We start from the raw sequence: 25666 nt of genomic DNA on the forward strand, positions 1-25666 counted from the left end.
TTTCTGACTGTAATTTGGGAAGACATTCTTGAATATATTTGGTTCAATCAAACGAAAAGGACAACCTAGCTAAAATAATAACTATCTATTTTGAAAGAAGGATAACAGCAATGTGCCATTGAAGGAGTTTGCATCAGCCAAATTAAATCTATAGATTACAATGTTTTCAGTTGCATGTTTGAATATTCTTTTTTACTCTTTAGCAAGTTTGAGTCACTTTGATTGGCAGATTTACTAACGTTTTGCGCTAGTTACCATCACACAAGTGATGCAAACAGGCAAAAATATTTTTGGGGAATTTGTTTCCAGCACAAAACATGTTTTGTATTAGAAAGCTGCATGAAAAGTAATGCAATGCAGTACAAAGTGCTGCTGTGCCTTTTTTTGCATTAAGGAGGCATTTGATGGTGGTTTATGGGCATTCCTATGTGACCAACAATTGCTTTTGACGTAAAACCCTACCTAAATATATTGGGCTTTGCACCAAAACCTTAACACAACTTTGAAGCAGGTGTTCAAAGAAGAAATGCTATTATTGCTCCCAACTTTTTGTGGTGCACTATACAACACACGTACAGAAGTGGGAAAAGTTTTCAGGTTTGTCTCGGCACAGTATTTCTTTATTAGAAGGGTACCTTTGCAGTACAAAACTTATGTTAAATATCATGTGAATATTCTTGCACTATGGTGCAAAGGTGTGTGCATGGTGCATAGCAGCATAATTGTGTGTCAGTACTAGGTAGAGAGCAGGACAGTGGCATATCTTAGTAGATATGGTGTTTTCTTGCACTCTCCCTCTCGCGCAGCAACAACTTTGGGTGTGTTCCATGATATTTTTTCTGTGTCTAGGCCTGAATGTTTTATTTTATCTGCCTCATGTCAGTGAAGAAGGACTGTCTGTTAGTGGAAAGCTTATTCTATCAAGTTGTAACTAGAACAAAGGAATCTTATTAGCCGCATTGTGTTCACATGGTATTTTTGGTCAAGACAGATTAAGAGCATCTCGGTACTTTGGAAAGAATTTAAGTTGTGACGCACTGAAGGTGAAGTAAATGTGGTCTTGAAAACTCAGAGAAAATATTGAAGGTATAATAAAGACTGCAGGCACAGTTAAAATATGTTGTTTGTTAGTAATTAGTTAGTAATCATCAACGACTTTAAGGAACCTTTATAATGCCGGGAGAAACACATATAATAGATGAAAGAAGAAATATCGTTAGGAGAGTATAAATGGGCATGAAGGAGAACGTATGCTTCTGAAAAGTGAACCTGTTTCACACAACCTTGCGTTTTCACCTCTAGCAGTAGGAGCTGTATGGTCTTTCATAGAAAAGCATGTGCACAGAGTTGCTCATTTGAAACTAGCCTAACAACCATATAGCTAAAGGAATAAAGAATGGAGGGGCATATTATCAAGAAACGGCGTTAAAATTATCACCAGTTTAGCGGCGGCGATAATGGGCTTGATAATATGTCCTTGTGAATTCCCATAGAAGCCCATGTTCTGGTGTGATAGGGGGAGACTGCAATGAAGCCCTCAATGGAAATTTGGTTAGGAAACCACTGAGACAGGGAGAAGCATCTGGGTAGATACTGGCAGCTGTTTTAGGGTTATGCAGCTCATAAATATTTGGAGAGTATGCAATCCCTTATCCCTTTAATACACCTTTCTCTCAGGAGTACAGAGGAGCTTATCCCGGATTGACTATATTTTCGTCAGGGCCGGCCAACTCCATATGTTTGGCAAAATTGCACATCTTCCTAGGAGCATCTCTGACCATTCCCCAATAGTGACGAAGTGTTGAGGGACTCCCTTTGTTATACGCTATGAGATGGCACTTCATCTCTGGTACCTTAAGGTGCCGACAATTAAGGAGGAGCTCATCAGGCCTCCCAGACAGTCAGGACAGTTGACTCCATTAAGCAGAACAGCAGTTCTTATGGCAGAACTTCAGTTGCAAGGCCAGTAGTGTTTAGTTTTAGGGTCAGAGAGGCAGTGCTTATGCCTAAAAATCGAATTGATTTATTAATGTCCATAGAGAGTTTGTATTGTTTGTACAAGCTTGTACTATCCAGTGAACTAGAAATATTCCCCTGAGTGAGAATGATTAAAAGAGGCCAACAAGGGGTCAAGGAAAAACAATACCACAATACAAATATATATGAAGAATTCTTACAATTTATTGAAACATACAAATGTTAAAAGGAGAGTGGTCCCAAAGATTGGAGTGCCACTCAGCAAAATTAAAACAATATTAAAACAATAAAAAGGGGTTTCAATTTCGTCCAGCAAGATTGAATCACAAAGACAGAAAAAACAGTAAGACATAAAATTTGTGCAATACTTATTGTATATTCGGACTCTATTGTATACACCTAAGCTATATGTACTGTGATACAATATATCAGCGAAGATGTCGAGATCCTGAATTATACTGTGTGTAGCGTCGACGCGTTTCGGTGGTTTTCCAAATTATTGTCCACCTTTATCAAGACACCTTTTGGTTTCTGTCGTGGTGTAGGGGTCTATATAATTGCCCTAAAGGAGTGAACATACAGTAAGGTTTGGTGAGTGCATAATCATAAACATTTATCATGCATAATACAATTAAATGCTTTACATTTAACTACTGTTGCAGAGCTATACATATGGATGATAAACTGTTGTAGTAGCTTCTATATGACCAGGTTTGCTACTCTCGATGAAACATTCTGAGCTGAAACATTTTAAGCTAAGAGAACAGGGTGCATACAATTTGAAAACTTTTAAAAAAATGCTCTTGCCGTATTTTGATCCGTAGATCTACCATCCTAATACATGCATGCATACATTTGCAAAAATCTACTTGGTTCACAATTCCTTACAGAGTGGCTATTCACACTTTTTGACCATCTGCTTTATTCTCAGATTCTTCTAGGGAATGGCCTGGTATTTAATTGTTTGTAGTTTCTTTAGACAGTTGTCTATAAGGGGGGGCTGTTTTACCTGGCCACTAAGCTAAAGAAATCTCTACCTCGATCTAGTTTGTTAGAAAGGTGGGAAGGAAGGTTTGTCACGGTTTTTGACAGATGAAGGTATATACCAGATTGACGAGTCTGAAATACTCATGTCTATTATCTCAATTATATATAACCAAAAAGGGGCAATTACCTTGAAGTCTGTGTGTTCACGTAGTATTTCTATATTATTTAATTTTTGAAAGCCAATTCTATTGAGTTGTTTCTTTGGCTCATATGTCCAATTTCATACTCCTGTAAATCACAAATATGTGATAAGTTTTACACTGATATAAGTAGTGATTTTTAATCTCGTTTTTGTAAAAGGTTTTGTAGGTATTGTAGACAAAGGCTGGACATACCTGTAGGTAAAATGCCTAGGCATATGATAAGTTCAGAGTTGTTATGCCAAAAAACTATATTGCTGGTCGTCTTTACATAGTTAAAATCCAGAGGCGCCTAAGTCTTGTCCTTTGCAGGATTAGATTCCGTTTCTCTAGACAAAGTGTATAAAGATCAAATGTGGGTAAGTTGGAGACAATGTTATTAGGGAATTGCTAGTCCGAGTGGCCATCAAATTGCATGCGCTTACCTAATGTTCCGCTAAGAACTGCTCACTCCTCTGGGTATATTCAATGTTAAAATTATGGAACCAGAGGCATTAACATCATGTCCTCGTGTTATAGGGTTCTAAGAATCAGAGAGGGAGAGAAAAAGGGTCTGACGGTTAAAAAGTACCCTGTTTGGTTCAATCCCCGTTATAATCTATCATCCTATCCTAATGCTGGCGCTTACCTGTTGTTTTGCGATGGACTGCCTGCTTCTCTGGTCCTGCGGGAAATGCCCGGTGACAGAGAGCGCCGTCTTTTAATACTCCATCTCGCGTTTGATTTGTCGAAAAATTACCCAATCGGGTTGATCCTAGTCTAAGCCTCTAGATTAGCATACTAGGGCTTGAGTTGATGTGTCCCTATTGGTGAGTTTCTTTATGGTGTTATCCCATTGGCTTAGGACAAACTGTCAAGGAACTGGGTCATGTGACAGAGGGGTGGGTCATGTCTCGGAAAGAGAATGTGTATGTGGAGGTCCTAAAGGCCACCTGTTTCCTTCTCTGGTTGTTTTGTTCTTGCAGATGTTTCTGCATTCGCCGCGGATATGTTGACAGACTATGTGAGACTTACTTTATCTGTGTATGTTTGTGAAGTTATGGCCATACCGTTATATGTTTCTAGTTTGGAACCTATATAAGGGAGCTGGGGTCTAGAGATGGCGTAAGCCCGTACGTAATCTAGCTATGGAAATTCTACAGGGCGAGTGTCATAGTCTTATTCAGCTATCTTATAAAACTTTTAGATGGAATGAAATGAGTTTAGAATTTGATAATTCGTAAGAGGAAAGTAGCTCAGGTGATAGTATGGTGACTCTTGTGTTCTTATGGTATATTTCATGTTTACTTGGGGATGGACGCTGATACGTAGCATATTGGTATTTGATGGATGCTGAGAGCAGGTGACCAGAAATAAGATTCATGTAGGTGCTATTTTAGAGAGGGAATATCTCTAGATATATATATATAAGGTGATTAACATGTAGAGTTATAGGGGCAGGGTGGCAATTATGGGCTTATTAACTCAGGGGATCTAGATACATTTTGTCCAATCCTCCCTGGTGTTTAAACCTTTGAGGATGGTATTCAAGAAACAGAAATACCACTGTTCCCTGGTTTTTCTCAATTTATCAGTGTCTCCGCCTCATCTGGTAGTTCTTATCTTCTCTAGAACGAACCAGCGTAGATCATCACAAGTGTGATTCTCCTGTTTGAAGTGTTCTGTTAAGGGCGCACTGCTTTTGTTTGTGCGAATGGCAGATTTATGCTCTAGGACTCTGAGTCTAAGTTCCCTACTGGTTTCCCCCACGTAACCAAGGTTGCAGGGGCAGATCAGTAGGTACACCAAATTTTGGCTCCTGCAGTTGTTGAATGTCCTAGGGGTTAGGGTTTTGCCATTACATTCCAGACTGCTGCCTGTAATGCAGTGCTGGCATATCGAACAGGTCCCACATTTGTGGTTGCCTGAGGCTATTGGCCCTGTCAAAGTTCGTTGGGTTTCAATTGGTGGTTTGTATGTGTGAACAAGGCTATTGCGTAGGGTTTTATTTCTGCGGTAAGAAAACAGAGGTTTGTTAAGTTGGGTTTCATGGTTGAAGTTAATGATGCGCCAGTTCCTGTTGACAATGTTCTTAATTTGATTACTCAGGTGTGAGAACTGGGTTACAAAGACTATCTTGTCTGGATCATTTTTCTTGTGTATTTTATTTTGATCGAGGAGACTGTCTCGGTCGTAAAATCTTGCCCGTTTGAGAGAGTTTTTTATTAATTTATGGGGATAGCCTCTTTCTTTTAGTTTTTTTGTTGTGTTCTCGGGGTGTCTATAGAAATCTTCGAGGTTCGAGCAGTTGCGTCTCAATCTAAGGAATTCTCCAAAGGGCACATTGTCCCTTTGTGCTTAGGGGTGATTGCTCGAGTAGTGGAGGAGTGAGTTCTTGTCCGTTGGCTTGGTGAAAAGCTCCACTTTCAAGAAACCCTCCTCTTCTTTAATAGCTATATCCAGAAATTCTACCCTGGAGTTGCTTTGGTGGCCTGTGAATCTGAGGTTGGGGTCTCCGAGGTTGAGCCATTCTAGAAAGCTAGCAAGCTCCTCGCTGGCACCGCTCCAGATGAAGATTATATCATCTATGTAGCGGTGCCAGCAGGAGATGTTCTCAAAAAAGGGGGCTACCTCGTTGAATATATGTTTGAGTTCGAACTCACCCACATATAGGCAGGTCAGACAGGCAAGACCCATTATGGATAAATTAAAAACATTTGGGTTTTCAGATGACACATATGCCAGATTGATGAATCTGGACCCCAAAACTGGGGGTTCCACAGGACTTCATAATACAAGTCACGAGCAATTGATAAAAATCCTCAACCTAAAAAAGAAACTCATCAGGACAGAGTTACATGCCGAATTCCTGATCATTATCTTAAGGAAGGGGTCATTCCAATAGGGCTGCAGGTTCGCAATGAACCTGGATTGTTTGTAGAAAACCCCAAATTTATAGAGACCTGGATGATGATCGCCAATCGGTGCAGCCGTGATTGGCTCATCTTAATCATAGAAACGGCCCAAGAATTATTAGAATTGGAGAAATCAGAGATTGACAAACTTGAAATTACACTCAAACAATCCCCTGCCCTAGAAGACGCTAAAAAGAAGCTAGATGAAATCAATTTTGAGGCAGATGGATATAGGGATTATCTGTTCAATAAAAAACGTAGGAAACTTAATAAAGATATAGAAAAATACTCCACTGGGGTGGTTTACCCGTACACACATAAGGACTACTATATCAATAAAAATGAATCCCGGTGGGAAAGACCTAACCCACAAAACACAACCTACTCCAGAAATAGCAATAAAAGAATAACCTTTTCAGAGTCCTCTGGCTCCAGTGGAGAGGAAGAACTCGATAGACCTGATGACCACAGGGCTGGCCCCAATTACGAACGCGAATCTGTTTTAGACAGGCGCCCATATCGGGGACACAGGAATCCAAGGGGATACAACCGCCCACAATATCCGAGGAAGCAACAACCTCAGAACAACTCCAGAGAGTATATAGCCACCAGGAGCACACAGTACTGGAGATAGGAGAATTTCCTATAGTTAATCTCTCCAAAAGAACCCTAACTAGTATAGAACAATCAGTACTACAGAAGGGTTTTAGTTTTGCACCCACCAATACACCTTCCCTATTCCATCTGGAGAGTGACCTGAAGTCATTCTTTAGAAAAATCCGACTTAATAGATTTTTCGAGAACCGACAATATAACCCCCCCCTAGTGTCACCGGATTGAAACCCAAATCAACCTTTTTTCCAAGTATCCACCAAATAGATAAAAATGTAGAGGTGTTCGAGAGGGTTGTTGAAGTAGAAATCAAAAATCTCTTCTCCAAAAAGACACATGGTAACAATAATTTTTCCAAAGCACAGAGAGACGCTCTCAACAATTTACAAAAAAGTGAGGAATTGACAATAAAACCCGCCGATAAGGGTAGGGGAATTGTCATATTTGACACTGACAAGTATGACATTAAGATGAAAGAACTCCTCAGTGTTAGGGAACACTACCAGAAATCTAGGTCCCAAGAATTGAGCAAATTCAAATGCGAAGTAGCCCAACTCTTGAGTGAGGGCAACAATAGTGGTGCCATTAGTGAAAACGAATACAAATTTCTCCTCAATCAACACCCAGTTACCCCTGCAATGTATGTACTCCCCAAGATCCATAAGAATCCCATTGATCCACCCATGAGACCAATTATTAGTGGCATAGGGTCCATTCTGGAACCATTAAGTAGGTATATAGACTTTTTCTTACAACCTATTGTAAAGAAACAAAAGTCTTACCTCAAAGACACCTCGCATGCTATCTCAGTTTTTGAGGGCAAAAGCTTCAATAGGGTGACCCAACTCTTGGTCACCCTAGATATAGAAGCCTTATATACGAACATCCCCCAAAATAACACCCTGGAAGTTATAGCGTCCTTATTAGAGACAGAGAACCTTCATGGAGGTGACGACATTTTCATCACGTCATGTATCCATCTTATTCTCAAGAGAAATTTCTTCCTTTTCAAAGATGACCTATACCTACAGACGAAGGGGACCAGTATGGGGGCCACATGCGCCCCAAGTCTGGCCTGCCTATATGTGGGTGAGTTCAAACTCAAACATATATTCAACGAGGTAGCCCCCTTTTTTGAGAACATCTCCTGCTGGCACCGCTACATAGATGATATCATCTTCATCTGGAGCGGTGCCAGCGAGGAGCTTGCTAGCTTTCTAGAATGGCTCAACCTCGGAGACCCCAACCTCAGATTCACAGGCCACCAAAGCAACTCCAGGGTAGAATTTCTGGATATAGCTATTAAAGAAGAGGAGGGTTTCTTGAAAGTGGAGCTTTTCACCAAGCCAACGGACAAGAACTCACTCCTCCACTACTCGAGCAATCACCCCAAAGCACAAAGGGACAATGTGCCCTTTGGAGAATTCCTTAGATTGAGACGCAACTGCTCGAACCTCGAAGATTTCTATAGACACTCCGAGAACACAACAAAAAAACTCAAGGAAAGAGGCTATCCCCATAAATTAATAAAAAACTCTCTCAAACGGGCAAGATTTTACGACCGAGACAGTCTCCTCGATCAAAATAAAATACACAAGAAAAATGATCCAGACAAGATAGTCTTTGTAACCCAGTTCTCACACCTGAGTAATCAAATTAAGAACATTGTCAACAGGAACTGGCGCATCATTAACTTCAACCATGAAACCCAACTTAACAAACCTCTGTTTTCTTACCGCAGAAATAAAACCCTACGCAATAGCCTTGTACACACATACAAACCACCAATTGAAATCCAACGAACTTTGACAGGGCCAATAGCCTCAGGCAACCACAAATGTGGGACCTGTTCGATATGCCAGCACTGCATTACAGGCAGCAGTCTGGAATTTAATGGCAAAACCCTAACCCCTAGGACATTCAACAACTGCAGGAGCCAAAATTTGGTGTACCTACTGATCTGCCCCTGCAACCTTGGTTACGTGGGGGAAACCAGTAGGGAACTTAGACTCAGAGTCCTAGAGCATAAATCTGCCATTCGCACAAACAAAAGCAGTGCGCCCTTAACAGAACACTTCAAACAGGAGAATCACACTTGTGATGATCTACGCTGGTTCGTTCTAGAGAAGATAAGAACTACCAGACGAGGCGGAGACACTGATAAATTGAGAAAAACCAGGGAACAGTGGTATTTCTGTTTCTTGAATACCATCCTCAAAGGTTTAAACACCAGGGAGGATTGGACAAAATGTATCTAGATCGCCTTAGTTAATAAGCCCATAATTGCCACCCTGCCCCTATAACTCTACATGTTAATCACCTTATATATATATATCTAGAGATATTCCCTCTCTAAAATAGCACCTACATGAATCTTATTTCTGGTCACCTGCTCTCAGCATCCATCAAATACCAATATGCTACGTATCAGCGTCCATCCCCAAGTAAACATGAAATATACCATAAGAACACAAGAGTCACCATACTATCACCTGAGCTACTTTCCTCTTACGAATTATCAAATTCTAAACTCATTTCATTCCATCTAAAAGTTTTATAAGATAGCTGATTAAGACTATGACACTCGCCCTGTAGAATTTCCATAGCTAGATTACGTACGGGCTTACGCAATCTCTAGACCCCAGCTCCCTTATATAGGTTCCAAACTAGAAACATATAACGGTATGGCCATAACTTCACAAACATACACAGATAAAGTGAGTCTCACATAGTCTGTCAACATATCCGCGGCGAATGCAGAAACATCTGCAAGAACAAAACAACCAGAGAAGGAAACAGGTGGCCTTTAGGACCTCCACATACACATTCTCTTTCCGAGACATGACCCACCCCTCTGTCACATCACCCAGTTCCTTGACAGTTTGTCCTAAGCCAATGGGATAACACCATAAAGAAACTCACCAATAGGGACACATCAACTCAAGCCCTAGTATGCTAATCTAGAGGCTTAGACTAGGATCAACCCGATTGGGTAATTTTTGGACAAATCAAACGCGAGATGGAGTATTAAAAGACGGCGCTCTCTGTCACCGGGCATTTCCCGCAGAACCAGAGAAGCAGGCAGTCCATCGCAAAACAACAGGTAAGCGCCAGCATTAGGATAGGATGATAGACTGGGAGCATGATGGCGGCTGTGTGAGGAGCCGCGGAGCAGCAGGGTGTGGTGTGGTGCAACAAACCCCTAGATGCCTCGAACTCTTACCATATGCTGGCGGAATTAAGGGCGGCTAATATACCGTGCGTGAGCCTGTAGCTTCCGACGACCTCATCCCGACTCTACCCCCGATGCAAGGCGGCGGCGTGTCTGACCATGCGAGAGGGAGCTCCGCAGTAGCAGTGGTGGCGGCAGCCCAAAGGAGTCAACGACCGAGGGTGGAGATCGCAGGCGCGCTCTGGCTGGTCTCGGCTATCCTCACGTCCTGGCTGCAGCTGCAGTGCATCCATTCTGTCAAGTCTGCCTCCCGTTACCCGGGCGCCTCTGTGACACGGCGGAGGGTGAGGCTCTGGGTTAATACCCGTGGTTGCGGTTGTGGATTGCTGCGAGGATATACAAACTCGAAAATGGCCCCGAAAATAGCCGCCGGTATAGCAGCCAAGGCAGCGGCTGCTAAAAAGAAACACAGGCTGTAAGGGCTGCCTCACATGCCACTGCTGAGGTGGTGAATTCAACACGCAGAACCGAGGTAGCTGGAGCTGGAGCTGGAGTAGTGCAAGAACCGGGGGCAAAATCGAAATCAGTCGCATCAATACCTGAGCTTTTCGCCCGCAGTGGTCAAAATTCAAAAAACACCATGAACCCAACTCCTCCCGTTACAGATAAGGAGGGGGTATCAGAGGAAGTATTGGAGGGGGCGCTGGAAACTGACTCTGGTGCAAAGACACCCCCAATGGCGACCACGGTGAAAGCGAAAGTATCACAAGCAATTATTCCACCTGATGCGGAAATTGGTATGGTCTCAGCCAACATAAGGGGAGAAGGAGAAGACGAAAGAGAAGGAGTGACACAGCGGACAACAGATTCTCCCCGAATGGAGCTGCTCGACCAGGAGCGACAATTAAACGATGGGGGCGGGAAAGGGGGTAACTCAGACGGGGTAGCAAACATGGGTGTTCTGATCACTCCTGTGTATATGGAGGATCAGATGGTCACTGAACCTGCGAAATCCAGTGCTATCCAGTACATACAGAAAGACAGTTTAAAAGTTACCCTAGAAGAACCTGTCACTTTAAAAGAACCTGACTGTAGGAGAAAGGTCAATATATCAGGTCTCTCCGCGGCTACAGTGACCTCGGCAGAAGGAGTGGAAAGCGAACAAGAGAAGGAGAAGGATAGCAGTGAATGCTTCTATTCAGTAACCGAAGAGGCAGGGTGGTCCGATGACGAAAGGAGCTCCTCTCAAGAAGATAGTAACATTGAGACAGACAGTGATCCCGATTTAACTACTCCTGGCACAGCGAAAAGACTGGATGGTAATGCTAAATTTCACGGTCAGGCGCATAGGGATCTGAGCTGGGATCACTCCTCAACGACACCGCTACAGGGAAGCCAGGAGACCGAGGCCCCTCATCCTCCACTTCTGGATGTTATATACCAGACAATGCTTACGCACAGAGAAGAAGCCAGGCAGGACACGAGGAAGTCGCAAACTGCAATGCGTAAGTTACAAACTGTTGTTAGAAAGCTTTCAAAAGCACATGCTAATGTGGGGGATAGAGTCACGAACTTAGAAGAACGGATTGTAGCGACTGAGTCAGAGGCTGCCTCTGCATCACTCAAAGTTGACTCTCAGGCGGCGCAGGTTGTTGATATCCAGTGGAAGCTGGAAGACATGGAGAATAGGCTGAGACGCAACAACCTGCGCGTCCTAGGGGTCCCGGAGGGGATTGAGGGGTCGGACATGAGGGGTTTCATTATCAACCTTTTTAAAAATGCATTCCCTGAATTGGCAGATTGGAATTGGTCTTCTGAGATCCAAAGAGCCCACCGAACCCCATTTAAGGTACGAGCTGGTGCTACCCCGGAAAGACCAAGGGCAGTCCTTATATTTCTAGGAAATTTCATTCTCAGACAAACTATATCTGATAAAGCCAGACCGGATGCCAAAAGAACAAGCGAGGGCATATCTTTCTTTGTAAGGCCGGACTTTTGCCATGCAACGGTCGAGAGGCGTTGGAGACTCCGTCAATTGATCAAACCTCTCCAGGAAAAACATATGCAGGTCTATCTGGTGAATCCTGCACAACTTAAGGTTGTGAGAGAGGGCAAGACACAATTTTTTACATCTGAGGTCAAGGCAAAAGAGTTCCTGGACTCACTATAAAAAAAAAAAAAACTATAAAATTAAATATCCGGTAATAGTGAAGTGGCTTGAAACGCGTCCAGAAAAAGATATATTACAGGTTGAATGTTGTTGTATACACTAGGGTGATAAGTTTAATTGCCCTCTGCTCTCTCTCTTTTAAGAGGGAATAGATTTAGAGGGGAGGCATTTAGGGGGGGTAATGTTTTGTTTAAATGGAGGGTTTTTTTGTTGATTCACAAGTGCATCCACACACCACACTGCTGCATCCATCCATCAACGCACAGACCTCGGTCTGAGCGCTTCTAGGGGGGAAGGGTGGGATGGAAGGGGGGGGGGAGGGATGACCCAAGGGAGGGTCATGTACTCTAAGGGTGGTGGAGGGAGCGGGGGGGAAAGCACAGAAACAGAAAAGGGGAAAAAAAAATTGAGAATTGACGTTATAGAAATTACATTTATATGGTATCTATATAGTATGACTAATATTAACAACCAAATTCCAGATTTAAAAAGAAGGAGATGCATAAAAATTGATAATGCTTAGTCTAACTATTTACTCGATCAACATAGGGGGGTTGAACGATTGGCGAAAAAGAGCCAGACTCACAGAATTTGTTAAATGTGAACCTATAGATATTCTGTGTTTACAGGAGACGCATCTCTCGTGGGCTAAAAGGAAGCTGTTAAAATTTGGCGGGTTTGAGATCCTCACATGTTCTACCCAGACCTCAACTATAAGAGGCGTGGCAATTCTGGGAAAAGCAACTTTGGGAGGGGCTAAACGGGCTAAATCAGACCCAGCAGGGAGATGGGCCATTGTAGAATTAGGTTGTGGGTTAACGATTTGTGGAATCTATGGGTCAAACCTTGACGACCACACAATATTTGAAGTGGTCGAAAGCGAGTTGTCAAGCTGGCCCACACCGATTTTGGTATGTGGAGATTTTAACGTAACAATTGATTTCTCTAGTAATGTTCCTTATAGTGGCAGAAAACCCAGAGTTTCAAGGGCACTCCTATCTATGATGAAATCACATGGTCTGGTCGATATATGGAGCTCAAAATATCCTGACGACCCAGGTTTCACTTATTATTCCTGTCCTCATCAGAAGTATTGCAAACTTGATTATGCTCTAATTTCCTCAGGAGAGATTGGGAAAGTCAATATCAAAAAGCTTCCCAAAATATTATCGGATCATAATCCGTTAATTATAAGTCATAGTGGTTTGGGTCCTAAGAGGAAAAGAAGATCTTGGACATTTGACCGCAAATTATTAGTCGATGCTGCTTTTATTGAATATTTACGAAACTGGACATGCGAGTTTTTTGCCGCAAATCAATACAGTGCCTCCAGAAACTCGGTCTGGGATTCATTTAAAGCAGCATTAAGAGGGGAAGTAATCAGTTACTCAGCTCTGCTTAAGAGAAAACAACAGGACAATAAGAATAGACTCCTGGTCGATCTGGCTAAAGCAGAGGAACAGCATTGTCTGGCATTAACTTCGGGGGAGGAGAGTGCTCAGAGCCAAACTGAGATCTGTCTGATCAAAGCTGAGATACAGAAACAGCTGGCAGATAGGGCATCTTTAGATTACTGGACCCATAGGAAGAAAATGTACGAGACAGGGGAGCAGGCCGGGAGGGCATTAGCCTTAAGAATTAGACAGGATAGGGTTAAAAACGCCATAACATGTATACAGGATGAGGGTCGAGACTACACTGAACCCCAAGAAATTGTATCCGTATTTGAAAAATATTACGAGAATCTATACAGGGAAGATGCAGGGGATACCCCTCCAGATATTTTAGGGAGGCATTACCCAGATGTAGGCCCCAAGTTAAACCCAGATGAAATGGTAAGCCTCGAGGGTGACATAACTAAGGAAGAAATACTAGCAGCACTGTCTCAGCTAGCCGGAGGTAAAGCTGCCGGCTCTGACAGTATACCTTTAGAGATATACAAATACCTGAGGATCGAGATAGCTCCATACTTGCTAGATCTCTTTAACGGCATTATATGCACTGGTATAATACCAGAAACTTGGAGGGATACCAACATTGTGGTATTTCATAAAAAAGGTAAGCCTAAAGAGAACACTGGTTCTTATAGACCAATATCTCTTATCAACTCTGATAATAAATTGTACGCAAAAATCATAGCTACAAGGTTGGGGAGGGTCATTGCTGGCCTCGTCTCCCCATGGCAGCATGGGTTCATCCCTGGTCGTGGCACAACGGACCATGTGAGAAGAGCTTTATCTATATTTGAGGCTCATGCCGGGGGGGAGGGGGTCGCTATGATCCTCCTCGATGCCGAGAAGGCATTCGACCGCGTAAGATGGCAATATCTCTGGGATGTATTACAGGGGAGAGGCTTTGGTCCAAAAATCTTGAAAGCCATCAGGGCCATGTATCGAGATCCAATGGCTCATATACAACTGATGGGTCTAAGCTCGGCTGAGATCAAGATAGAAAGGGGCACCCGCCAAGGCTGCCCCTGCTCACCGATCTTATTTGCCCTGTATATCGATCCATTGATCAGACAGATATTAGTAAACAATAGTATAAAACCAGTTATTACTAATGGGTTCGAGAGCAAAATTCTGGCATACGCGGCCGACCTTGCGGTTATGACACCTGATCCGGCAGCGTCCATGCGAATACTAATAGAGATCACCAAACAATTTGGATACCATTCTGGTTATAGGTTAAATGAGGAGAAAACACAGGTGATCTGTTCAAGGAATATAATAAAAATGGATCAACGGTATGTTAATTCTGCCACATATCTGGGGGTTATTATCACGGCAGAGACAGATTCAATTATACAGGATAATTTTAATCCATTGCTTAAGAAAATAGAAAGAGATTTAAAACGTATGGATGCATTACATCTTTCTATTATTGGAAGAACAAATGTTCTGAAAATGACAATGCTGCCCAAACTACTGTATTTATATAGATCTATACCCTTTCTGATTGAGGAACAAATGCTAAAAAAGACGGAATCCATATTTAATAGCTTCCTTTGGCAATACGGTAAGATCAGAAGAGCAGCTAAGTATATGTCTCTTCCCCAGGAGTTCGGAGGTTTGGGTGCCCCAAATATAAGATTCTACCACTGGGCATGTCTATTAACCCAGATGTCTATTTTATTTCAAGCTGGTGGTGGGCAGACTTATACTAGGGATCCAACTGATAATATGTATATTCCTCCCTCAATATATGAGCTCCTTATGGGGCAGGAAGCCGTAGGTGCCCTACTGAGAAAAAATGGCCGCAGATTTTTAAAAAAAACCAGGCTTAAGACTATACTGGGAGCTTGGGATCTTTGGAAAAGAGTTCAGAAATATCTGCAGATTCCCAGAATTAATGGACATTCGCCGTTATGGAAATCAAGCCTTTTTCCGAACCTCAGCATGGATGGGGCATGGAAGATCTGGGAGCAACACGGCATTCAGACGATAGGTGATATCGTCTGCAGTGGTAAATTGATGCCATTTGTAGCTATTCAACAGAAGTATGACATATCTATAGGTCATAGCTTTAAGTACATCCAAATCGCACAAACTTTTAGAGCAGATGTAATTGCGGCTTGCTCACTTGCTCCTAACCCCATCCTTGATTATGTAATGAACAATGGTGATAGAATAAGGGTAGTATACCAGGAGCTAATGGGCAGGTTGCCTAATGACCTCGAGAAACATGAGGCAGCCTGGGCTATGAAATTACAGGACCCAGATGCAGATTTTGATAAGGCCCTAGCTCTGGATAGGCAGGTACTTAGGTCCTCTAATCTGAAGGCCCAACATTTTATGACTATATTCAACCTTTACTATACTCCCGATAAGCTACATGAATGGGGGATAAGAGAAGACAGTAAATGTCCCAGATGTCAGCAGGACTCGGCCGATTTGGTTCATATGTTTTCTCTCTGCGAAAAACTAGCGACAATTAAAATGGAGATAGAGAAATTCTTGGAGGGGCTGCTAGGCTTAAACATCAGCCTATCCCCAACTGTTATGATATTTGGGATCGATAGTAAACTAGGGCTGAGTGGAAGGAGAGAGGCGAAGGCTTTAATTTTCTTAGCAGCAGCCGTCTTAAGAATTCTGATATCAGCTGCTTGGAAGGATCCCTCTCCCCCCACTTTCTCAATGTGGATGGCCAGATTTCTCACCATACATAACATAGAATCTTCTCTGTATTCTTATAAAGGTAAAAAATTTCGGGATTTTGGCCTTGAAATGTGGGCACCTGTGAAGGCATGGAGGGAGGGTAGGTCTATCAATGGTGCTTTTATGTAATTTATTACTGTTTCAGTTTGAATGTTGCCAAATCTTTTTAAACAGCGGTATATATATATTTGTAATTAATTATTTTTTATACCTTCATAAAGTTAGGCAACAACAAATCTGAATTTAAAGGATGTAGCTATGTATCAACAGGTTGTTTAGATATATGAATTTTGTAAAATTTTATAGATGTATCATAAATGTATATCTGTTTTGTTGTGTTTTTTATATTGTGTCAATTCTCAATAAAAAAAAAAAAAAAAAAAAAAAAAGGATAGGATGATAGATTATAACGGGGATTGAACCAAACAGGGTACTTTTTAACCGTCAGACCCTTTTTCTCTCCCTCTCTGATTCTTAGAACCCTATAACACAAGGACATGATGTTAATGCCTCTGGTTCCATCATTTTAACATTGAATATACCCAGAGAAGCGAGCAGTTCTTAGCGGAACATTAGGTAAGCGCATGCAATTTGATGGCCACTCGGACTAGCAATTCCCTAATAACATTGTCTCCAACTTACCCACATTTGATCTTTATACACTTTGTCTAGAGAAACGGAATCTAATCCTGCAAAGGACAAGACTTAGGCGCCTCTGGATTTTAACTATGTAAAGACGACCAGCAATATAGTTTTTTGGCATAACAACTCTGAACTTATCATATGCCTAGGCATTTTACCTACAGGTATGTCCAGCCTTTGTCTACAATACCTACAAAACCTTTTACAAAAACGAGATTAAAAATCACTACTTATATCAGTGTAAAACTTATCACATATTTGTGATTTACAGGAGTATGAAATTGGACATATGAGCCAAAGAAACAACTCAATAGAATTGGCTTTCAAAAATTAAATAATATAGAAATACTACGTGAACACACAGACTTCAAGGTAATTGCCCCTTTTTGGTTATATATAATTGAGATAATAGACCTGAGTATTTCAGACTCGTCAATCTGGTATATACCTTCATCTGTCAAAAACCGTGACAAACCTTCCTTCCCACCTTTCTAACAAACTAGATCGAGGTAGAGATTTCTTTAGCTTAGTGGCCAGGTAAAACAGCCCCCCTTATAGACAACTGTCTAAAGAAACTACAAACAATTAAATACCAGGCCATTCCCTAGAAGAATCTGAGAATAAAGCAGATGGTCAAAAAGTGTGAATAGCCACTCTGTAAGGAATTGTGAACCAAGTAGATTTTTGCAAATGTATGCATGCATGTATTAGGATGGTAGATCTACGGATCAAAATTAGAACTTATTTAAGATGGGGCTCTGAAATAATTTTTCGATTGGCTAGAATGGATGGAATTTGGGCCATATGGACCTTGTCAATTTCTTGAGTGATCGAGTAAGAGAGGAGTAGATCCTCTATATCACTGGCAGCAAGTTCGACCATCCTTCTTCTGGGGCGAGAGGGGGTGTTGGGAAGGGGTAGTATTTTAGAGATAGGGAGTGAGGAATGCTGGTCAAGGCCAGTGGGTGCAGAGGCGGGAACTTGGTGCAGCTTTCCTAGGGAACTAAGAGAACTAAACAATGGCAGATGGTTAGGTGAGAGAGCTATCAGTTCATGGAATTAATGAATGAGTAGATTAACTTGGAGAGATAACTTGTCCAGACGCCCCACTAAATCTGAGAGTTGGTTCAAAGAAATGAGCTGTGGGGAGGGGAACCTGCAGAGAGAGGAGATCTCGAGTGATATCTGAATGAGGAAAATGGGAGTGCGAAGGTCCTGGGGAGGGGCTGCGCTTTTAAGAACATACAGGAGCCCAGCTCGATTGAGAGGAGTGGCAGGGGAGGGAAGGTTGTAAGAGGGCAAGTTGTGTGATGTAATGGCGGTGAATTCCATGTGGTTGTTGATCCACTCCTTTTCCAATTCTTGTATCTGGTTAGTGACAATTTATTCTATCTGATTTTTTTTCCAGTTGGTACCTGTGTCCTGCGAACCAATTCGTTTATAGGTCTGATTCTTTGCATTAAAATTTACTATATTTAATGACCTGTGCTGAGTTATCATTTTCACATTTTGCGATTATTTTGTAAGATAGAATCTGATGGAATCGTTTTAAAGATACAAAGTGTTGTCTAATACAGAGTCTATTTTGTTAGAATTGCTTGTTGTGGTCATCGGGATATCACCTTGGGTACGCCTATTCAATACCGGAGTCCGAGTGCCTCCCAATGTTTGTAGTAATGCATGATCTGGTTTGTTTACTGAACCCAATTTGGACATTTGAATTGTAATACCGCAGTTCATATCTGTTTTTATTTATAACCACTTCTCCCCAAATAGTTTGCCTGATTTACTTTATAGAACATAAAGAGTAAAGAAAAATAAGTACAAGTAGTAAAAATAGACATAAATATTAAGGTTGTCACAACATTGTTGTTTAATCACAATGTATGGGTAAATTTCATTACGAATAAATGTATACAGTTCAAGCGTATTTCGTGCCCCAGGAGGGAAGGGGAGAGGGAAGTGCTGGTGTAGGGAGGAGTGTGGGAAGATTTAGACAAGTGACAATACCAATGGTCAAACGACTTTAGTATACTGTAAAATCATACGATTTACAAACATCATGACCAACGGTTCAAGTATACTAATTAGGCATCATGCTTCCAAAAAAGTAGTACAATCCAATGATACATATGCGGAAGGAAGCTGAGAGTGCAAAAAGCTGTCGACGTTTCGACCCACAAATAGATGCAGGCACAGAATGATACCTTGCTAGGGTTCTTCATCAGGACTGGGGGGGCGGGTTACCATGTAGTATGGAATACTGGATACATGGTAGAGAAACTCTCGGAGCTGAGTCCACCCCCATATTAACAAGGAACACATTAGCGCGTGAAAACAACGTTTGTTTTCATGCGCTAATGTGCCATATCGCCGACTATCGCCGGATTTCAATTCGCCTACGTGATGCGCATTGATAATTGCGTGCTAAAAAGGCAATAAAATCTGGTGATAGCCGGCGATATGGGGATTTGCGTTGTGCGTTTACTAATGCACTTCTTGGTAATATGCCCCTTTAACTCAACATATTTCAAATTCTTCTCATTAGTACTTGTTATAACCCTGCACTCTGATTGACAACACTCCTCGCGCCACGAGCCGAGGCCACGCCCCTTTTTTAGGCCACGCCCCCTGCCGTCACCTACTTATAGATGCCGAGTTAAGGGCTCTAAGTAGAAGCTTGAGACACACTCCTGAGGCGGAAGCCGGGAGCAATTCACTTTTAAATATTCTTAAAACTGTCACAATTTAACCTGTGTATTGTTGATTTAAAAAACTTACTTGTTGGGAAATTGGATACTAGAGGCAGCGGAGCCAGCGCTGACCCTGCACTCTGATTGACAACACTCCTCGCGCCACGAGCCGAGGCCACGCCCCTTTTTTAGGCCACGCCCCCTGCCGTCGCCTACTTATAGATGCCGAGTTAAGGGCTCTAAGTAGAAGCTTGAGACACACTCCTGAGGCGGAAGCCGGGAGCGATTCACTTTTAAATATTCTTAAAACTGTCACAATTTAACCTGTGTATTGTTGATTTAAAAAACTTACTTGTTGGGAAATTGGATACTAGAGGCAGCGGAGCCAGCGCTGACCCTGCACTCTGATTGACAACACTCCTCGCGCCACGAGCCGAGGCCACGCCCCTTTTTTTAGGCCACGCCCCTACGGTCCCCACCCATCGAATCAGCATAAATAATGTGCATTTTCCGGTCGCGCAGAGGGCGAGCGCAGCGGGCGCGCCTAAGGCAAGCCCGTCTGTGCCCGTCCGCGACCGGCCGGGGCCAGGGGCCACCCCCCCAGCCCAACTATCACGCCAGACCATCACCTATCACCCGCAATCCCTGCATCAATTAAACCAGACAGTTGGGCCATCCTGTCTACACACATGGGATCCCTCTACCCAACACTCCGTCTGCAACCATTGTGGCTTTCACCTTTCTCATGGTATAAAGAATCCCACTTCATTCTCCATGTTGTTGCTTAACTGCCGTTCGCTCCCTAAACACTCCGCAGAAATCTCTCTACTATTAGAGGAAATAAGTCCTGATGTCTTTTTCGCTACCGAGACCTGGTTACAGGAACATTCTGAACCTGACCTAGTACAAGCACTTCCCCCTGGCTATCAAATATTCCGCCTCGACCGGAAAAAAGGCATTGGCGGTGGTCTGGCTATAATTCACAAAACAAATCACTCTGTCACCAGCACCCCCGTAGACTTCCCAGACTGCGAATGCCTCCCATTCTTCATAAAATTAAGTGCCACACATACCTTTTCGGGTATGCTTATATATCGTCCCCCTGGACCACAAAGGCAATTTCTTTCAGACCTCACCTCGATAGCGGCAAGTCTTGCAGTCAGCACTGCTAATTTCACAATTCTGGGTGACCTTAACATCCACCTGGATGACCCAAACGACTCTATAGTAAGGGATCTGTCTTTGGGCCTAAGTGCCCTTGAATTGCACCAACGTGTCACCGGGCCTACTCATCAAAAGGGTCATCTCCTGGACCCCATTTTCAGCAACTGTAACAACCTCCAAATTGGAATCTCCTCTCCCCTCCCCTGGTCAGACCACTTCCTTATCCCGTTCACCTGGACCCTGCCCGATCACTCCCCCCCCAACCCCCGTTGGCGCAACGCTCACGTAACTGGTCTAAACTCCACCTAGCTGAGTGGAAGGAACTCCTACTAGGCACTAAACCCACCAACACATCTATCCCCACTCAAGACAATGACAACTTCAACCTGTGGATCACCAGTTCCCTAGATACAGTTTTGCCACTAAAACATTCCCACCCTAAACGGGGCAATCCTACAGCCCCGTGGTACTCAAACGAGCTACGAGAGGCAAAACGTGTATGTAAGCGACTGGAGAGGAAATGGCGCCTCAGCTACCTCCCTTCAGATAAATCATACTATAGAACAGCAATCAAAAACTACAAAACGGAAATTCACCAGGCCCAGGCTAAATACTTCGAACTCAAGATTGAAAACGCAGCGTTCAAACCCAAAGAAATCTATTGAATAGCCAAAACCCTTCTACAACTTCCGGAACCACCGAAGGACCACAACAATACTCAGGCCCATTGCGAGGAAATAGCTGAGTTTTTCCACCAGAAAATTGAAACGATCAACTCCTCTTTCCCCCTCCTCGTTACTCCTCCCACAGATTTCGTTAACCCAGGTAGCCCACCAGTCCCTCCCCAGGATCTGAACAGCTTTCCTCCTTTAGAACTTACTAATTTGGAGAGACTTATGGGACAGGTCAAATCTGGATCACCCGCCGACCCTGCTCCCCCCAGTACCCTCACACAGATCACACCTTTGATCTCGCCTATTATTCTAGACCTGCTCAACTCCTCACTCCATACTGGGATCGTCCCTTCCCTATGGAAAAGAGCAATGGTCAAAGCCCTTCTAAAAAAAAACAATCTCGACCCATCTAACCCCGCCAACTACCGTCCCATCTCCCTCCTGCCATGGCTCAGTAAACTCCTCGAGAAGCATGTCAACTCGGTTCTCACCAACTTCTTAGAAGTCAATAACATCCTCGACTCTTCTCAGACCGGCTTTAGGCCCCGTCACGGAACGGAGACGGCATTGATTACAGTGACGGAGGAGGCACGAAGGATCCTGGACGATGGCGGTTCTACGGCCATCGTCCTACTCGACCTAAGTGCCGCCTTCGACACTGTCAATCATAACATCCTACTTCATCGTCTCGGAGAAATAGGAGTGACCGGGACCGCCCTCAGTTGGATGAGTTCCTTTCTGAATGACAGATCCTTCAAGGTTTTTGAGAGACTTCTCCTCGGCCAGTAGACCACTTAATTGCGGAGTGCCTCAGGGCTCGTCCCTGAGTCCCACCCTTTTTAATGTCTACCTACGCCCCCTAGCTGATGTCGTCCGCCCATTTGGTGTAAAGATCGTTTCCTATGCGGACGACACGCAGCTAGTGGTATCTCTGGACCCCCCCCTAAACTCTCAACACAGCCTACACAGATGTCTGGAAGCAGTCGCCACCTGGATGTCCAGCTCTTGTCTTAGGCTTAATGGGGGAAAAACTGAGATAATGCTCCTGGGTAATAACATCGCCAAAACCATCGACCCCATCTGGCCCTCCTGCTTAGGCAACCCCCCGCAACCCAAGGAGCAAATCAAGAGCCTGGGCATCTGGCTTGACCACACTCTGTCCTTCAACCATCAGGCCACTAAGCTAGCTGCGACCTGTTTTGGCCTGATGAGACTGCTCCACAAAATTCTCCCTTTGCTTCCATTCCACTCAAGACGAATCGTGGTTCAAGGACTGATCCTCTCCCGCCTCGACTGTGGAAATGCCTTATATCTTGGAGCACCCCAATCCACAATCAACAGACTCCAGGTTATTCAAAATTGCGCAGCAAGAATTCTTCTGGATATCCCCCGCCGAACGTCAGTAAGAGCCAGACTGAGAGATCTTCACTGGCTCCCGGTGAGATCTAGAATCGAGTTTAAGAGCATGTGCATTGCACACCGCTCTTACTGGGGAACAGGCCCCCCCATTAACTCTCCCCTTGTGAAAACCTACCAGCCCACTCGTTCTCTCAGATCTGCGACCTCCTACCTCGCCTCAGTACCACGCATCAGGAAGGCCAGATGTGGTGGTCGTTCGCTCTCCTACAACCTGGCCAAGATCTGGAACTCCCTCCCTCTCAATCTCAGATCCGAACCCAACCTCCTCACCTTCCGAAAAACTCTCAAAACCTGGTTATTCAGCAAAACCTCTGTTTAAAACCAAACCTAGCCTCCCTCTTCCTACCCCTCCGGATTAGCTCAATTTTTCTAAATTGAGGTAGCCATCGCGCTCTACAAATCCTCATTCCATTCCATTCCATTCCATTCCATAATTCAGTTTCTTCTAATTTCTTTGTATCTTGATAAATCTAATCTTTATATTGCTCGATCTCAATATCACCTCTTTCTCGTTCCCTGTCTTGTTTTTCTTCAATCTTTTTCTTCAAAGTTTTTTAAATATTTCTTCTCAGCTTACATTGACAACGTCAGGCTGATGAAGGCTGATAGCCAGAAACCGGTCCTTGGATGCTGGATTCCGGTCTGGGAAAGACATGGCTTGGTAGTTCGGACTGGACTGTTCCCATGAGGCACAGGGTCAGAGCTGATTTGCATATAGCCAGTGTCTAACCCAGGGTGGTATGGAGTGCAAAAAAACGATGGATTTAGGCCCAGATCCTTGTACTGGGGTGAATGTATGACATTGTTCTACATTCTGTCCATCAACTGTGTTTTTTGCAATTTTCACCCGGAGTGGGCTGGGTATGCTCAGACGTGAGTCCCAGGCTCTCCACACCACTGGAGTCAAGCTACTCAGGCTGATGAAGGCTGATAGCCAGAAACCGGTCCTTGGATGCTTGATTCCGGTCTGGGAAAGACATGGCTTGGTAGTTCGGACTGGACTGTTCCCATGAGGCACAGGGTCAGAGCTGATTTGCATATAGCCAGTGTCTAACCCAGGGTGGTGTGGAGTGCAAAAAAAACGATGGATTTAGGCCCAGATCCTTGTACTGGGGTGAATGTATGACATTGTTCTACATTCTGTCCATCAACTGTGTTTTTTGCAATTTTCACCCCGAGTGGGCTGGGTATGCTCAGACGTGAGTCCCAGGCTCTCCACACCACTGGAGTCAAGCTACTCAGGCTGATGAAGGCTGATAGCCAGAAACCGGTCCTTGGATGCTTGATTCCGGTCTGGGAAAGACATGGCTTGGTAGTTCGGACTGGACTGTTCCCATGAGGCACAGGGTCAGAGCTGATTTGCATATAGCCAGTGTCTAACCCAAGGTGGTGTGGAGTGCAAAAAAATGATGGATTTAGGCCCAGATCCTTGTACTGGGGTGAATGTATGACATTGTTCTACATTCTGTCCATCAACTGTGTTTTTTGCAATTTTCACCCCGAGTGGGCTGGGTATGCTCAGACGTGAGTCCCAGGCTCTCCACACCACTGGAGTCAAGCTATTCAGGCTGATGAAGGCTGATAGCCAGAAACCGGTCCTTGGATGCTTGATTCCGGTCTGGGAAAGACATGGCTTGGTAGTTCGGACTGGACTGTTCCCATGAGGCACAGGGTCAGAGCTGATTTGCATATAGCCAGTGTCTAACCCAGGGTGATGTGGAGTGCAAAAAAACGATGGATTTAGGCCAAATCCTTGTACTGGGGTGAATGTATGACATTGTTCTACATTCTGTCCATCAACTGTGTTTTTTGCTACATTGACAACTAAGTCTCAAAATTAAAATCACTACTATGATTATGGTCACTGGTATTAGTATCTTACCTAATATAGATCTGCAAATCTCGTAAAACTAATTTGTAACTGCTGATAGACATTTACCAAGTTTTTCAAGTACACCTTCTAGTTCTAGTGGTTCTATTTCTTTATGCACTTGGGTAATATTTCTAATCTATTTCTCAATGTTGTGACTCTTGTCTGGGATATAAGTGCAACAGTGTTGTACCTTTAAAATTCAACAAACTCTTCCTTCTTTTACCAGTATTATATCTAAAGCAAGTCGATTTTGCATCACCATACTTCTCATAGCAATCATGTCAGTGCTAACCATCAAAATCCTCCAGCTGTCAGTTGACAATTTATCTACTATTGTTGACAATTTTCTTATTCTATTTGCATTAAATGATATGCCTACTGCTGGTATCAGTGCTCCAAATACATCACCTAATATTTCAATTACACTTTCTCTTTTTCGTTGGATAGCGTAGGGGTAAAAATTACTATTCCCACTCCAGAGAGAAAAACAGTAGGGAAAGCGTTGCATAGCGTAGGGGTAAAAATTACTATTCCCACTCCAGAGAGTGCAACAGTAGGAAAAGCATTGGATAGCCTAGGTGTAACAATTACTACTCCCACTCCAGAGAGTGCAAAGCAGGGAAAGCGTTGGATAGCGTTGGGGTAAAAATTACTATTCCTACTCCAGAGAGTGCAACAGTAGGGAAAGGGTTGGATAGCGTTGGGGTAAAAATTACTATTCCCACTCCAGAGAGAAAAACAGTAGGGAAAGCGTTGCATAGCATAGGGGTAAAAATTACTATTCCCACTCCAGAGAGTGCAACAGTAGGAAAAGCATTGGATAGCCTAGGTGTAACAATTACTACTCCCACTCCAGAGAGTGCAAAGCAGGGAAAGCGTTGGATAGCGTTGGGGTAAAAATTACTATTCCTACTCCAGAGAGTGCAACAGTAGGGAAAGGGTTGGATAGCGTTGGGGTACAAATTACTATTCCCACTCCAGGGAGTGCAACAGTAGGGAAAACGTTGGATAGCGTAGGGGTAAAAATTACTA

Source organism: Lissotriton helveticus, chromosome 3_2, assembly GCF_964261635.1.
Source record: "Lissotriton helveticus chromosome 3_2, aLisHel1.1, whole genome shotgun sequence".
NCBI lineage: Eukaryota > Metazoa > Chordata > Amphibia > Caudata > Salamandridae > Lissotriton > Lissotriton helveticus.